At 34.9% G+C, this 15,592-nt stretch overlaps 1 pseudogene; it reads left to right on the top strand.

The window, feature by feature from the left end:
- Positions 1-8,229: 8,229 nt before the first annotated feature.
- Positions 8,230-11,482, top strand: LOC113284218 (annotated as a pseudogene).
- Positions 11,483-15,592: the final 4,110 nt, after the last annotated feature.

The raw sequence follows: 15,592 nt of genomic DNA, 5'->3' as shown, positions 1-15,592 counted from the left end.
TAAATCGAATGGATACCCCGTTTGGATATTTAGATCCAAAAGTGATACGCTTCTAAAAGAGTTTTTTCTTTTTTTTTTTAAAATAGAAATAGATTGCAAAAAGCCTCTGTTAATCTGCGGATTCAGTCTCATTTGAGAGTAACTCATGCTGAGTAGCTCGTCCGATGGCTCAATCTTTTGGATTAGCATTGACAGTAGGAAATACAAAGTTGTTATTATCGAAATTACATATATCATAAGCTTTGACAGTGTCAAAAGCAATTGCAGAAATTAAAAAGCTAGGTGTCTGACTGCTCCAAGAGACTGTATCTTGAGTTTTCCTGCCCTGTTTTGCCAGGAAGTCTGCAACCTTGTTTGCTCCTCTATCTACATACTGAAAAACCTAAAAAAAAAAAGTAGTTGTGTTGCTAAAACCTTAAATTCCTCCAAGATGACTATGCATTGCCAATTGGTTGCTGATTCCTTGCCTTGTATGTACCAAATTGTAGCTTGATTGTCCCCTTCTATTACCAGATTTTGTACATTGTTTATATTGGCCCATTTCATTGCTTGTAGTAGAGTTATAGCTTCTGTTTCTTCAGCTGAGCCTGTCCTGCATCTTCCCATTTCAGCTGCTTGAAAAGTGCCTGTCCAATATCGTAAAACAAAACCATAACCAGCATCAATAATTTCAGATAACCAAGATGCATCAAAGTTTAATTTATATGTGTTTGTGACTGGCAGATGCCACACAATATTTTGTTTCTGGTTCTTGCAGTCTATTGTTGTTATTCTAGCCGAGTTATGTGGATGCAAGTATGCATAGTGTCTAGAGATATCCAAGGCTATTTGTTCTGGTGACCTAGCTTTATTTTCAGAAACTCTAAGGCACCTCTCTTTCCAAATGAACCAACATTTGGTAGCAGAAAGTGTCATTGAGACTATGTTTAGATCACCAGTTTTCCATTCATTGTATTAGTGTAGGAAAGTTTTAGCCGAAGTATTAGATTTTGGAGTTACTCCCTGTATAGGTATAGGCGATAAGTTCCAGACATCATTGGCATACTCAAATTCAAAAAATAAGTGATAGACAGATTCCACGACAGTTTGGCAGAAAGCGCATTTGTTGTTCACATCCATAACTGAGCCCAGCTTCTGATTGGTTGGTAGTGCATCTTGAAGGCATTTCCAGATGAACAACTTTATTCTTTGTGAAGTTTCCATGCTCCATAGACCTCTCCAAACTTTTTGGATGAGTTAGAGACCCGATTGGAAGGATTTAGTAGTTTAGAATAGAGTGACTTGACAGAAAATTCTCCATTTTTTGTCAGAGTCCATCTTAGTTTATCATACTTCAGTGTTCCTTCTTTTGTTGTGTAGAGTTTGATATTCATAATCTCCTGCACGACAGAGTTATCGAAAATTGATTGTAATGTGTCCAAGTTTCACTTTTTGGTGTCTGAGTTGATCAACTCTGACACAAGTGTTATATTGGTGTTAGTTCTAGTAACATAATTGGCTAAGGTCTGCTTTCTAGCAGGAAGCCATCTATCCTCCCATATGTTGATAGAGGCTCCATCACCTACCTCCCAGATGTTGTATATCTCTATATGTTCAATACCTTGTAGGATACACTTCCATATCCAAGAGGCCTTAGATTTTTTCTTAGCGTGTAGTGCTCCTGATTTTTTGAAATATTTTCCTTTAAGAATTTTAGCCCATAGGTCATCCGGACGACTAACTAATCTCCAAGCTAACCTACTGATTATTGCCTGATTTACCTTATTCGCTTCTTTAAACCCTAGCCCCCCCCCCCCCTGTTATATTGGATTGCATAAGAAGTCAAAAGCTTTAATGTATAATCCCTTGGAATTTGTGTGCTTTCCTGTTTGTGGTGGTAGCAGATGCATATGCCATGGTGCAATTGACTTTTTTTAGTTTCTGGAGTTGGATAGTCCTCCATATATATTGTTTTCTTTATTTTTGTGTTGGATATAGTTTGCACCCGAGACATGCTTAGGCACTTCTCTTATTTAATTCCTTTGTTGTTATCCCAATGAAACTTAACCTTTCTCTTTAAAAAAAACAGTTTTTGTTGGGACTTCTTTTACCTGGAAAGAATAAAATCTAGGACGGTCCAAAATATGCAAAGAATAAAATCTAGGACCTACAAGGTCCAAAATATATATGCAAATCATTAAAAAAATGAAAAATTAGTTGAAGACTATTTATAATGTACTATTAAATTCCTTGGAAAAAAAACATTATGATCCTCTTCTTTTGCTCAGATCTAGTTATTTTAGAGTTAGATATGTGAGAAACTATGTATATATTTTAAAAAGTAAACTAAAACCAAAAGAAAATAAGAGAAAAAAGAGAGAATAAAAAATAATATCGAAAGACAGGAAGGATAAAGAGGAAGAAACAAGAAGAAAATGGTAAAAGTGAAACAAAAATATGAAGAATGAAGAAGAGAATGACAACTTTGAGATTAGAAGTAGAAGATGGTTGAGATATAAGGAGGCGGAAGATATAAAAGACCATGTGTTAGGATTTGGCAAAATAAATGAATATTACTGCATATTTGCACTTATCTTAACACTAGTATATGACCCGTGCCGTAACGGCCCGGAAGTTTGGTTGTTGTCAGTAATAAGTGATTGTTGAAGTTTTTCTATAAAATCTTATATATTTCTCAGGTCGAACTTGCAATTGATCGTGTGGATGATTATTGAAATTAATGTTATCTAAATTGCTTTATTGAGGGTTAATTTTTTTTTATAGTCCTTCCCAGAAGATTTGTATTATTGGATGACGACATATGTATCCCGAACGACTTTGCGGTATGGCTTCTCTCTCAAGCAGCTTCAAAGACGTTGAATCATCAAATAAATAGCTGGATTAAACTTTTTATACGTTCTTCACAACATGTCGCTCTCTCACTGGTTATTCACATTCAGTTCAGGACCCATCACCGGCTCCAAAAGGTTCAAGGATTCCAGATATAGGTTCTAGATGTGGGAACATATGTACCTGATAGTCATATGTGTTGCAAACTTGTAATCAGACCATTATGTTGAATCTCCGTATTGAATGATAAAATGTAAAACTGATTAAAATATAAATTAAAGTCAAAGGCTTAAAGCTATTAAGAGAGCGATCAAATTATGTTTGGTAATATATCAGGTTCAAATATTATTGTTGTAGCAAATGACAAAAACAAACATTTCTCTAAAAATAGTTTATTTAAATAAACTCTATTGTTACTAATATATATTATTATGCCCAATAAAATTAAATATAATATTTTTACCACTAAATTTACTAATTAATATTACTATTTAAATTTTATTCTTTTAAAAAAGTATTATTTTGTTTAGCTCATTTTTATTCTAGATATAAATTTTAAGAAAAATGAAACTAAAATTAGCTTATTTTTCATTATTGATAAGTTGTTTTTTGTTTTTTGAAAGCTTATGTTGTTGTAGTTTTTAAAAGCTCTTTCTCTCCGGTTTTTAAAAATTGGGGAATAGTGGAGGTGCTTTGCGTAAAAAGTATTTGTAAAAGCTTTGTTAAACATTAAGATGAATTTTTTTTATTATAAATATGTGTTGAGTGCTTTTGAAAAAAAAAACCAGAATCAAACTCAGCCTAAGTCAGGACCCAAATCAATCTCTTTCTTTTGGGGAATTCTTTTATTTTTTTCTTGGTATTTTCTTTAAAACTCAATTTATTATGATGTCCAATTCATGTGGCATTCCCTTTAAAACTTATCATATTTTGATAATCGTATATCATTTTATTTTTCTTTTCGGAATGCCAAAATTTTAAAACTCCGTTCTGAGGATGCATTTAAGAAGATAACTTTTCTTTTTTCATTCTTGTCCAATTTGTAAATTATTGACGTAAATATTTGTAAATACATGGATTTCCAAATTTATACTTCGGCAATCTATCACACTTTGTTTGATCATATATATGAGTACAGTAAAATTCTTACTCCTTTAAGAAAAACATTCCAAGATCCCTTGGCATTTCACATTTATAAACCTCCCAAGCTAATACACCATCCACTGATTAATGTACTAAAGCTTCGTCTTACTTAATATCCTTCTGGGTATAAATGAATTATAAACTTATTGGAAATTCATTTTTAGAAATAGAAGTGGGCACTGAACAATTTAAAGCAAAATCCTACCCGAATTTCCCCCTAGAAGATGATGGTGGTATATGAAAATTTTTCTGGTGGTAAATGTAAGCATATTTTTCTCCAAAGACTGCTGAATTCTTCTGGGGGTAAAATTTTCTAACCAAAATCAATATGAACACTCGCATAAAATCACTGAAGGCATGTCATGCAGCAAGCTGCAAAATAAAAGAGTGAACCTAATTTGTAGCAAGCAAGCATATTACTTAGTATGCCTTGGTATACATGATAATGTTTTCTATTTAGAATCTCTGACATATTCCCTTGATGATATTGTATTTTTGAAATCTGAATTGTTTTTTTAAGTCAAAAAGTAAATATGAATTGTTGAATACTGTTGGATTACAGTCATCCCGGTCGATAGGATTTATCTTTGGTAGTCCTTTTCATTCGCTAATGCGATGGCTTACATTTACTTATTTTTACCTCCCAGGCATGCTTTTTTTTGGAGAAATTCGGTGACTCGATGCTCGGGGAATCTGGAATCTGGGTGACTTGGCAGTATGTACCACTTTTAATATCTTCGAAATGGGTCTTCGATACATAGAAATCTGGAAACAAAGAGAAGATGTAGATGTAGTCGGTGATATTATCAGGCATCAAGAACTGAAAGAAACGAAACAGTTGTTTCTCAAGAGAGCTGCAATTCCCTGTCACGAATCTATATACCAGGAACATGATGAAATTTTTTCACAGCTTCAATTCTGTGGAGTTAAGATGCCCATTCTTGATGTCTTGGGATTATCTTGATGAGCTCATGTTCTTAGAAATGAGACTGGAAATTTAGTGGAGGCACGATTTTCCAGGGAAATAAAATCTTCAAAAGCATTAGCTTCCGTACTTCATAGAAACTGAGACTTATTGGTCTCATTAACCATATCATCCGCACTTGACAATCCACATTGAATCATATATAAACCTCACCATAGTGACAGAGTCCAAATCTTCCTGATTTTTTCCTCAAGTCACTCAAATGTACATCTAAAATTGATTAAAACATAAGATGATTTTCTTCAGCCGAAGCATTTTGCTAACAAATAATGCCTATTCTAAGAATAGAAAACTACGTAGGTAGGAGCAAACACTCACCGATAAGTCCACGTTATTGAAGTCCATCACAGCTTACCCTCTGTACAAATATAAAACAGTAGACTCAGTTAGCCAACAACATTCCATAGATGAACCAAATGGTCTTTGATTTTTGAAAAGCAAGTAATACACCTCTATTCAACATTTATAGGGAAAACAAATAATATACTTACTCCAGTGAATAGTTCCCAAAATTTCAGTCAAGTAATGAAACATCTACACTGAAGATGATGAGTTGGGTTGATTAGTTGGGCAAAACAAATACCACTTACGCAATTGATTATCACAGGATGAATGCCAAAAGATGCAAAGAATAACATCAACAATCTACACAACAACATGAGTTAAACTTTACATTTGATCGATTAATCTAGGTTGTTCTTCGGGAATATAAGTCCGGATTATCAATTGGTTCCTGTTACCTTGATTTTACATCAAAAAACGGAACAAAACTTAGGTTTTATCTGTGGGAGACAGATTTATTCCTCTATAGACTTTTCTGTGTGAGACAAATCTGTTTATTATCAAGTCTGTGATTTTGGGTTGCAGCAACTCTTTGTTGTAGGTGAGATCAGCAAAAGGAGTCAAGTACGCAGTGTACTGCTGGGATCAGAGGCGTAGGAGTACAACTGTACCTTGTATTAGTGGGAGATTGGTAGGGGTTCAACTATAGATCAGTCTGAAGTTGGCTTGGAGTAGGCTAGTGTCTGTAGCGGCTCAATACAGTGTGTATTCAATCTGGACTAGGTCCCGGGGTTTTTCTTCATTTGCAGTTTTCTCGTTAACAAAACTTCTGGTGTCTGTGTTATTTCTTTTCCGCATTATATTTATATAATTGAAATAATCCAGCCTTTGGTTGTTGATTGTAGTTGATTGATCTTTGGACATTGGTCTTTGGTACCGTCCAAGTTATCTCTCTTTGATAAAGACTCGCATATTTCTATTTGCTTGAGTAAAGATCAAATCGAGAGATTGAGATAATAACTCCTTGAGATACTTTTTATCTAGATTGAGTATGACTGTCTAGTTGATTCTCTAGCAAAGTATTTCGGAGTTAGTCCATACAGATTGCTAATCGAAATATTGGGTGGTGTTGTTAGACCCCCTCTTTTTCAGTAATCGGCTGCTGAAACGTCTGAACTGGGATAAGGTTTGACAGCATCACTGATCTTCGTTGCAACATAAGAAGATTTCTTTCACCATAATACCAAACACCCTTCTCAGAAATAGGGCTGTATAACACCATCCTTGTAAGGCTTAACTGTACCATTCTCTGACCTAGTTGTTCTTGGAACTCAGGTAGTGCTTCATACGGCTGGGAGATAAGGTTATGGATTGTTCTACTCAATTGCTGAATCTTATGAACAATAGCAACATGTTGACCACCAATACTGAAAATAATAACATTCAACCGATTAATAAATTTTCCATATGAAAATGAAAAATAAATACATAATTTGAAAAATATTGGTTCTTACCTCCAGAACTCCCCAAAAATCATTGAAACTATCTTTACCACACGTCGAGTTATCACTGAGGGCCATGTAAATCTCTGATAAAATCGCAGACCCCCAATCATATGTTGGTGCATACCCTAAATCTTCTAATGCTTCGAGAAACCCAATTAGCACTAGTGATCTAGCATTTGGAAACAAACATTGGCCTAGTGTCCACAATACAAACAGACGTTCTAGCTCCTCATAATGGTCGGGGATCAAATATTCATTACCAGCTACCCTGTTTTCATTCATTTTCCTATTATAACGCTGAAAAAAACTTTTCAACCCAGCCACCTTTAACCCCTGAGCTTTTATTTTTCTATGTGAATTATTTCCTTCTAATTCATTTGAATATAAATGAAGTCTTTCTTTCCATCTACCGTCTGATAAACAGTTTAGTCTGTTAAATGGAAGTAAGTTTCCTTGGCATGGAATTCCCATTAACATGTATAAATCTGTCGGTGTAACTCCTATTAACAATAATTATTCATAATTAGAATTTTTTGATTTTTATGAAACAAAACACATAATCTAAAAAATTAAATTACTAGAAAAGACTGACTTACCGCATTCAAAGTCCTTGAAAAAGAACGTGTTTGTAGTCTTCCACCTTCGTTCTAATATAACTAGAACACCTTGAGTCATGTGGTTTCTAGGTTGTATTTGATATAGATGTCGCCAAGGATACCTTCTAACTCTCTCTTGAACAACAGGGGGAAGTAATTCAAAAATTGTACGTAACTCAGTCCATCCACCTCTTAGATTTATCGAGTTAGAACGCTCCTCATGATCAGAAAGGTGATTAGAGAACACACCTTCACCGGCTACTTGTCTAACATTATTAAACTCGTAATTTGTATCCACAACAAAACTTACTCCACTGACTGGGTACTAATACATCCTTTCGCTTTTCTGTTTCTTTTTCTTCTCTCCATATTTGTTTAAGAAAATCAAAAGATAATCGTTTAAGTTTAAGAAGAAATTAAGAAGATAAGTGATTTTGGAGAAGAAGAATTGAGAAGAGTTGGGAAGATAGGTGAGGTATTTTTAGGCGTCAGAAACTCGAACGGTGGCGATATTGATTATAACGACAATAATGGAGATAATATCGAGCGATATTAACAATATCTCCCATACCGCTCGTTAGAAAGTCAGTTGCTTATTGGTTTTCCCATAGTGGCGCATATGGTTTGGCATGCCAAACACCATATTTTTGGCTGTGCATAGGAATATGCCTCAAAAGGATGCATGCATAATTGTTTTTTTCTTTTCTTTTGGACAATTTAACCTGTAAAATGAAGAATAATCGCGTAAATTTCCGGAAAGAAAGAAGGACACGGAGGTTAGAAATATTTGAATTATTGAGGGTGTTTTAGTAAAAACCGGATCGAACTGAAGCTACAATATTACCAAATTTTCTTTCGTTCTCTCTTATTCCCGAGAGAGACGATCTGAAATCTAGGGTCTGGTATGGGGATTTAGTCGACTGAAAAATCCTAAATTAAATTGATGATTTTCATCTCTTCCCAAATCAACTATCTGTATCCTAATCCTAAGTTGGTGGTGTCTTTGCAGTAATGGTTGAGCTCAGTTCTGCAGTCGATAATGAATGAGGGTTTCTGTGTGGATCTGAAGTTGAAATCGATGAGGATTCGAAGATGTTCTTGAGATGTTGAAGAAATAATTTCAGAGAGATGCTGTATGATTCAGTGGGTTGAGCTCGTTGTGGTCAAGGTGTTCTCGGATTTGTTGGCTTCCCATGGATTTAAGTCTGTGCTGTTTTGGAGAAGAAGTTTCTGCTGAAGATGGATTTGATTGTGCTGGTGCTGATGAATAGATGAATTTGATATGAGTTCTCTTCTGGTGGTGTAGAGTTTGAGTTGCTACCTGTGAAATGACAGAAAAAAAAGGCGAAGAAAATGGTGATTTGTTACTGTTGTTTGGTTGCTGCTTCAGAGGTGGAGATGGATCTGAAATTCAAGGTGGTAATGGTAATACCGAGGTTCTGGTGGTGTTTCAGGTGATAATGAATGTGAAACTGCAAGCAATGGTTCTCAAGAAGATCAGAGAAGAAGAATTCAAGGGTTTGGCTACAGATTTGAGTCAAGAGGGAATTACAGTTGGGTCTGTTTATGGAGTTGAAATTGGTTCAGGATGGAGATGGAATTTAGGATGGATGGGTTGTGTAAGAAAGAGATGCTGCTGTGAGAACCAGTATGAAGAATGATTGAGAATGGGAGCTGGTGTTGCTCTGGAGGTGCAGTAATGGTTTTAAGTGATGTTTCAGAAGCTTACAGGGAAGAGTGAATGAATCTGAATTACAGCCTAGAATCTGAGACGGGTGTTTGAGTCTGATAGGAATGAATTTGAGTTCGCTGTTGGAAGTATTTGGCAGAGAAATGGATCAAGAATATGTATTTGAGAGGAAACTGTAAATTTCGACATCATCGACACAATTAGGCTCAGCTGAAGCAACATTATGGAGGCATTTAGCGAGGCGTTTAGTACAAGTTGGTGTGAGCGAACATTGATTGATGATCTTATTGCTGAACCTGGGTTGAAATTACTTGGTTGTTGTAATGAACTCAATGCTGGTGATGCTGCTGATGGTTATGCGGGGTCTCGTGGTGTTGGTGCTTGTGCTGTTACCTTTACTGTTGGCGGTTTGAGTATATTGAACGCTATTGCCAGTGCTTACAGTGAGAATTTTCCCATCATCTGTATTGTTGGTGGTCCAAATTAATGATTACGGAACTAACCGCATCCTGCATCATACTATTGGTTTGCCTGGTTTTAGTCAAGAACTTTGTTGTTTCCGGACCGTCACTTGCTATCAGGTATATCAATTTTTGCTATGTTTTTTTTTTTTGGTCTGTTTGTGATTCTGGTGATAATTTCTTAATTTCTGGGTCTTTTATGTTGATTGTTGTGTAGGCAATTATTAATAAATCGGAAGATGCACATGAACAAATCGACAGTGGGATTTCCACAGCTTTGAAGGAAAGCAAGCCTGTTTATATCAGTGCCAGTTGCAATTTGTCTGTGATACCACACCCTACGTTTAGTCGAGAGCCTGTTCCATTCTGCTTAGCACCCAAGTAAGAATCTGCGTTCCATTCTGCAGTTTGTCTGTCATACTGATACCGCATCCTACATTTAGTCGAGAGCCTGTTTATATCAATCTCTTAGTCACTAGTGTTTTTCAATGTCGGAGTGTTGGTTTTGCTAGGTGTTTATTTTGAGTGTTTATTGTGGGAATGCAGGTTGAGTAATAGTTTGGGGTTGGAAGCAGCAGTGGATGCTACAGCAGAGTTCTTGAGTAAGGCAGTAAAGCCGGTGATGGTGGCAGGGCCAAAACTAAAGGTTGCCAAGGCTTGCAGTGCGTTTCTTGAATTGGCAGATGCTTGTGGTTATCAAGTTGATGTGATGCCATCAGCCAAAGGACTAATGAAGGAGACTCATCCACATTTCATTGGGACTTATTGGGATGCAGTAAGCACGGCTTTCTGTGCTGAGATTGTCGAATCAGCTGATGCTTACATATTTGCTGGACCAATCTTCAATATCTACAGCTCTGTGGGGTACTCACTACTTCTCAAGAAGGCGAAGGCGATTATCGTGCAGCCTGACCGGGTTGTGATCACTAATGGACCTGCATTTGGATCTGTTTTGATGAAGTAATTCTTACCAGTCCAGCAAAAACACAACTGCTTATGAGAATTACCACAGGATTTATGTCCCAGAAGGGCTTCCTCCTCAATGTGACCCAAAAGAGCCATTGAGGGTTAACATATTGTTCAAACACATTCAAAAGATGCTATCAGGTGACAGTGCTGTGATTGCCAAAAGGGGTGATTCCTGGTTTATCTGCCAGAAATTGGAATTACCTGAAGGGTGTGGGTTAAAAAACTCGCATCAACATCATATTCTTGTTATGTGCTCTTGTCTATTTTTGCGGTTTTAGAATTTACATAAGTGTTGTTCTTACATAAGTAAGTGTTGTTGCAGGTATGAATTCCAAATGCAGTATGGGTCTATTGGTTGGTCAGTTGGTGCAACGCTTGGGTATGCTCAAGCTGCAAAGGATAAGCGAGTGATTGCTTGTATTGGTGATGGAAGTTTCCAGGTAACTGCACAAGATATATCAACAATGTCGAGGTGTGAGCAGAACACCGTCATCTTCCTGATAAATAATGGTGGGTACACCATCGAAGTTGAGATCCATGATGGACCTTACAATGTAATTAAGAACTGGAACTACACTGCCTTAGTTGGTACTACTGGCTTCCCATTTGAGACATTATAGTTCGCTTGTGTTGAGATTGAGATTGTACGGCTGTTGGAACTTGTAAGGGTACAAACTTATTAACTTCTATGCCTGTGTGACGACTACAGGTTCAATGTGAGGAAGAGCTGGTGGAAGCGATTGAGACTGCGACTGAAGTTAAGAAGGATTGCTTATGTTTTGAGATTGTAGTTCACAAGCAAAGAGTTTCTGGAATGGGGTTCAAGGGTTTCTTCTGCAAACAGTCGTCCACCCAATCCTCAGTAAACACGTTCTGAGCCTATAGTTGATGACATAAAGAAGTCAAATTTTATAAACAATCGAGGCTTAAAAAATAAGTAGTCAAATCCGTGCCGTGGCAGCGTTCATTATAATCTTAAACAAACATTTGCAAAATGTAAATTGAAGTTTTAATTAGATCAAACCCCAATTTTTCTCACTCGAGTCGCAAAAAAATCACCCATAACATCTAAACCCACCCACAATTTTCTATTTGGTTTAAGCAGGAGTCAGGATTTGAAGGACTAATGTTGATCATTTTTTCTTACTTGTGTAAATAATTTGTTCTTACTCGTATAAACCTGATCTTATTCTCGGGTTTACTTCATAGAAAACAACTTTTGAAAACCGGATCTTTCCCTCTTTTTTCCGCAAAGTGTAAAAATGAAGATTTCTGGTGCCATAAATCATTTTCGGTCTCATATATATCGAAAAAATTTCCTGGTAAGAGTAACTATCTTGTGTGGATAAAAAATAATACTATCAAGAAGTAAAAAAGAACAGAAAATTTCATCAAATAAATAATAAAGCAAGAGATTAATAACAAAATCAACATTCTCCTATGAAAAGCTAAAGAAAAATATATTGATCAACATTCTCCTTGGGGTCTCTCTTGGTGATATCATTGTTTTTCTATTTGAATTTGCCCTTTTTGCGAAAAAAAAAAAAATACATATATAGATGCCATTTCATAATAGATTTCGGATGTTGAACATCTTCACCCCCACCATGTCTTAGCAAATTATGTTTTTTCCTAATTCCAAATCACCTTTTGAGATTTTCCGGTCTTCGGTTATGTTATTTTTCATTCGATCCCGAAATATGAGGCACCCGCACAACAGTACAACCAGATATATACCTACGGCACAAAGAAACGCCAGTGCTAGGCGTTCACCAACAATCCACTTGTCATGAGATGACCATGGTACAAGATTAGAATACTTTTCTGTCTCCAGACTAAAATTCCCGTCAATCCTTTCCTTGAATAAATTAAAATCGCCTTTAGAATCTAGTGTTGCTCTGTATATATAGACCTTATTTACCCCTTGTTGTTGTTCTTGTGCTGGCTGCTGAGTCATGTCTTCGTACAACTTTCCGAGCACTACATCATCAGAACCAACAAGAGACAAGTTACCAGTATTGTCGTCTAAATTTAGGGTTATTGGACTCGTTATGGAACCATCAAACCCATTTGGTATCACATGTAGATATGTGTCGTGACCGCCACCAAATTTGTGTATAGCAACTAAACCATCGGTCTGTGATAATTTGTATTCACCGGATCCGGGATCGAACATATCAGAAACGCTCGAAACCAAATCAACTCCATCTTTTAACTTTTGACCACCGAGAATAGTATCGGTAGGATAATCAAAACTCTCCCAAATTATTTGAGAACTCGAACCATATAAGACAAAGTTGCCATTATCATGCATCTTTGCGTAGGATACTGGTTCCTGCAAGTCCGGTATCAAGGGTTTTTCTTTATTATCTGGGGTTACCCGTAAGACTAACCTGCCTTGGCTGGTGAGGAGAAGCGAAGATAGTTTAGTTAATGGGAGATTGTTACGATTAGCAGTCCAAACTAGGGTTTTCCGCAAAGATTTAACAAACCATATGCCGACGACATACCGATTAATACAATTAGACGAAGAAGAACGTCTATTACATGGTAACTTGTAAAAACCAAAAGCAATATTACCGGAGGGAGAAACCCAATAACTAGTATCGTCAGGGGAAGTAGAAAGAGATGAACCTCTAGTTATGTTGCTTGTGAAATTATCGTTCTGGGAAGGAGCTGAGGACTCGACGCCGACACATATGAACGGAACAAGCAGTAAAAAACATATAAAGATGATCGACTGCGGAAGCTTCATGTTTTTTTTCTTATTAAAAAAATAACCTAATTGCGTTAGCAGAAATTAGCCAAGGAGGAGATCATACCCATATATATATACATACAAGTACGGGGATAGGAATTCTTGGGGAAACTTTCTTGTTTGGTCCTAGGCCCATATAGTTATTTATAATAGGGTCCAATAAGATTTTATCCTTATCGTAAGGTCCAAAGCTTTTTGAAACAAGAAAATGACTACTATACCCTACTACTAAGTAGGTGTGAAAGAACAAATTTCTCAGTATTCCATATATATACTGCTAATTTATAATCTAAAATACAACTGCATGTCAAAAACAAGTAATGAGTCTATGAACAACAGAATAGAAACACTTTTATTTCAGTATTCCATATATGAACTTCTGGATTATACAAAAAATGTGATAAAATTATAAAAAAAATAAAAAATGCAATATACTTTTATCCCACGATCCAATATCTCCTTTAATTTCCCATACAAATACCACCTGCAAAAAAAGGCTTGACATTTATTAGGCTATAACATTCGGAAATCGATTTCATAAAAACCAAAACCAAATCAAAACAGTATTTTTCAGTATGTCGCATATGTACTACTGATTCATAATTTAAAAGTCAACTGCATGTCAAAAACAAGTAACAAATCTATGAAAAAACATAATTGAAACACTTTTATTTCAGTATTCCACATATGTACTTCTGAATAATAATAAAAAAAGATAAAACTATAAAAAATAACAAAATCAAAGTAGTATTTTTCATTATGTCATATATGTACTGTTCATTCATAATCTTAAAACCGATTTCAAGTCAAAAATAAATATAGAATCTAGGGAAAAAAAACTGCACAGTTCAGTATTCCATATATGTACTTCGGGATCAAATAAAAAAAATTGATAAACCTATAAAAAAATCAAAAAATCAAAACAATATTCTTCGGTATGCCATATATGTACTGCAATATTTTTCATTATGCAATATATGTACTTCTGACACTCTTTTATTTCAGTATTTCATATATGTACTTCTAAAAAAAAAACAGTAGAACTATAAAAAAAAATTTAGTATGCCATATATGTACTTCTGAAAGAGAGAAAACCTTAAAAAATAACAAAATCAAAAGCAACATTTTCCAGTATAACGTATATGTACTTCTAAAAGTCTTTTATTTCCATATATAACTCATGGATCAAACAATAAAAGTGATAAAAATATCTAGAAAAATAACAAATCAAACTAGTAATGAAAGTATATATGAAAAATCATAACCCGTACAAAAAAGTGATAATATTATAAAAGACAAACAAAATCAAAGAAGTATTTTTCAGTATGCCATATATGTACTGCTGATTCATAATCTAAAAAATCAGTTGCATCTCAAAAACAATTAATGAGTCTATGTAAAAACATAATTGAAATACTTTTATTTCAATATTCCATATATGTACACATCTGAATCAAATAAAAAAAATGATGACCCTAAAAAAGACTAACAAAATCAAAGAAAAAGTTTTCAGTATGTCATGTATGTACTGCTGATTCATATTCCAAAAATCGGTTGTATGTCGAAAATAATTAACGAATATATGCAAAAACATAATGAAAAACACTTTTATTTATATATTCTATATATGTAATTCTGATTCAAATAAAAAAAAAGTTTATAAAACTAGGTTTTGTCAGTACTGCAGATATGTACTGTTGGTTCATACACAAAAATGAAAAAAATCTAAAACCAATAAAATGAAACTGATATAATCAAATCTACTGACGAAATGAACAAAAAAGGTGATCATCCGTCTAGATCTGAAATATTTTATAAAAATAAAATAAACAATCAAGCATAGAGATCAAAACATAATCAAACATCCATAAAATATTAGATACTAGAAAGCCTAAGATAAACATTACTAGAAGAAAATTGATTAAAAAAAACCTAGACTAACATCAACAGTAAGAAAATCAACCTACCAAAAACTTCATATAAATAATCGAGCTTGGATTCGCAGATCGATCTATATCTTGCAAAAATCTTCATGGGATTATCTCTTCTCTGATAGACAAAACAGGAGAGAACGAAAAAAAAGAAGAAGATTTTCTCTACTAGCAGCGAGAGGAAAGAGAAAAAAAAACGGATCTGGAAAAAAAATGGTTCATCTAAAGTTTATATTCTATTACACTAGGGGATATTTTGGAGATATCAAAAAAAGTACATGACTTTTTCACACGTATATGGACCTGGAGTTAAAATTTTTGGTCCAATTTTTTTTTTTATTTAAATCTTTGGACCTCCGGTTATTGGGGCTTTAATGGGTGGACCTACCACTAACTAATACTACTATAATAGTACCTATAGGTAATTCCTACAATTCTTGGCG

The sequence above is a fragment of the Papaver somniferum genome, chromosome 5 (genome assembly GCF_003573695.1).
Source record: "Papaver somniferum cultivar HN1 chromosome 5, ASM357369v1, whole genome shotgun sequence".
Lineage (NCBI taxonomy): Eukaryota > Viridiplantae > Streptophyta > Magnoliopsida > Ranunculales > Papaveraceae > Papaver > Papaver somniferum.
The sequence above is the reverse complement of the archived record's forward strand: the minus strand, read 5'-3'. Positions and strand labels throughout refer to the sequence as shown.